The 2,488-nt window shown below is 39.3% G+C and overlaps 1 protein-coding gene and 1 pseudogene across 1 annotated transcript in view; both read left to right on the top strand.

The window, feature by feature from the left end:
- The window catches only part of LOC102814344 (oligophrenin-1-like), a 673,730-nt gene that overhangs the window by 471,970 nt on the left and 199,272 nt on the right, over nt 1–2,488 (top strand). The gene's annotated exons all lie outside the window — the stretch shown is intronic.
- LOC102818797 lies at nt 701–1,437 on the top strand (annotated as a pseudogene).

The raw sequence follows: 2,488 nt of genomic DNA, 5'->3' as shown, positions 1-2,488 counted from the left end.
CAGCAGTCAAGAAATCAAATGACGTATTGCATTACGCAAATCTGCTGCACAAGACCTTTTTAAAGTGTTGAAGAACACAGATGTCAGCTTGAGGACTAAGGTGCGCCTGACCCAAGCCATGGTATTTTCAATAACCTCATATGCATGTGAAAGCAGGACATTGAATAAGGAAGACCGTAGAAGTGATGCATTTGAGTTATGGTGTTGGAGGAGAATATTGAAAGTGCCATGGGCTGCAAAAAGAACCAATAGATCTGCGTTGGAAGAATTGCAGCCAGAGTGCTCCTTGGAGGCCAAGATGGCCAAACTTCATCTCTCATACTTTGGACATATTGTCAGGAGGGACCGGTCGCTGGAGAAGGATATCATGTTTGGTAAGGTGAGGGTCAGAGAAAAAGAGGAAGACCCCCAGGGATTGGGAAAGTGGCAGCATCAATGGGCTCAAGCGTGGCAACAATTGTGAGGTTGTCCCAGGATCAGGCAGTGTTTCATTCTGTTGTGCTTAGGGTGGCTATGAGTCAGTACCAACTCGATGGCACCTAAAAACAACAACAAGGTTAACATTTGAATGAGTTTATATGATTCTTTTATACCCATTTAAAAGTAGTCACCACTGGGCTGCCGCAACCTGCCCAGAGATTGCTGAGCCCCTGTCCCCATTTGTCTGCCATCACCCACTCTGGACACAGAACATCCAGTCATGAATAAAAATGAGCTGGTGCAAAAAGCCAAACTGGCCAAGCAGGCCCAACGATATGATGACCTGGCAGCCTGCATGAAGTCTGTAACTGAACAAGGAGCTGAATTAACCAATGAGGAGAGGAATCTTCTCTCAGTTGTTTATAAAAATGTTGAGGAGCTCGTAGGTCATCTTAGAGGGTCATCTCAAGTATCGAGCAAAAGACAGAAGGTGCTGAGAAAAAACAGCAGGTGGCTCGAGTATACAGAGAGAAAATTGAGACGGAGCTACGAGATACCTACAGTGATGTACTGTCTTTTTTGGAAAAGTTCTTGATCCCCAATGCTTCACTAGCAAAGAACAAAATTTTCTACTTGAAAATGAAAGCAGATTACTACCGTTACTTGGCTGAGGTTGCTGCTGGTGATGACAAGAAAGGAATTGTGGATCAGTCACAACAAGCATACCAAGAAGCTTTTGAAATCAGCAAAAAAGAAATGCAACCAACGCATCCTATCAGATTGGGTCTGGCTCTTAACTTCCCTGTGTTCTATTATGAGATTCTGAAGTCCCCCGAGAAAGCCTGCTCTCTTGCAAAGACAGCTTTTGATGAAGCCATTGCTGAACTTGATATGTTAAGTGAAGAGTCATACAAAGACAGCACACTAATAATGCAGTTACTGAGAGACAACTTGACATTGTGGACATTGGATACCCAAGGAGACAAAGATGAAGCAGGAGAAGGAGGGGACAATTAACTGACCATCTAACTTGTCTGCCTCACTGTAAAATTTACACAGTAGACCATTTGTCATCCATGGTGTCTCACAAATATTTTTTTTTGTTTACAGTTTGTGACAGGTTTATGTTACTTCTATTTGAACTTCTATATTTCCCATGTGGTTTTTATGTTTAATATTAGGGGAGTAGAGCCAGTTAACTTTTAGCGAGTTATCTGTTTTCATCTTGGAATGGCCAATATGGGGATGTGGAATTTTTATACAACTTATAAATGTTTGGCATAGAACTTTTGGTACATTGTGGCTTATTAAGGGCCAGTGTTGAAACTTCTCCTATGTCTAAGCAAAGAAAGCTTCTTACATATTGGTTTGTCCTGGTGGGGGATAATAGGTGTAGTTATTATGGGTACTTTAAGGTTTGGAGCACTTACAAGGCTGTGGTAGAAATAGATAAATGCTGTTCAACATGTAATATCCATGGGATATCTATGGAATACACAAGCTCAATATGCACACCTTTGACTACAGCTGCAGAAGTGTTCCTTTAGACAAAGTCGTGATCCAATTTACTCTGGAGAAGAGCAGAAATGGTTCACATTCCGTTACTTGTAAAGTTACCTACTGTTTGCTTTCATTATTTTTGCTACACTAATTTGTATTTACATATTTTAGTCAACCTAAGAACAAATGTACAAGATGCAGTAAAAATGAGTTGCTTGATATTCATTACTTCTTGTGTATCAAGTGTAGCAGTAAAACAAAAAACCCATGTATTTAACTTTTTTAGGTTTTTGCTTTTGTGACTTTTTCTCTTTTTTTTGATACTTGCCTAACATGCATGTGCTGTAAAAATAGTTAACAAGGGCATAACTTGAGATGATGGCTAGCTTTGTTTAATGTCTTATGAAATTTTCATGAACAATCCAAGCATAATTGTTAAGAACATGTATTAAGTTGATATAAGTGGAATAAAAGTTTTTGTTTTGTTTTTAATTTAAGGTTTTTATTGTGGATTGAGTGAAAGTTTACAGGGCACATCATCAGTTTCACATTCAACAATTCATATAAC

This window comes from Chrysochloris asiatica, unplaced genomic scaffold (assembly GCF_000296735.1).
Source record: "Chrysochloris asiatica unplaced genomic scaffold, ChrAsi1.0 scaffold00118, whole genome shotgun sequence".
In the NCBI taxonomy this organism is placed as follows: Eukaryota; Metazoa; Chordata; class Mammalia; order Afrosoricida; family Chrysochloridae; genus Chrysochloris; species Chrysochloris asiatica.
This window is presented reverse-complemented; position numbering and strand designations above follow the sequence as displayed.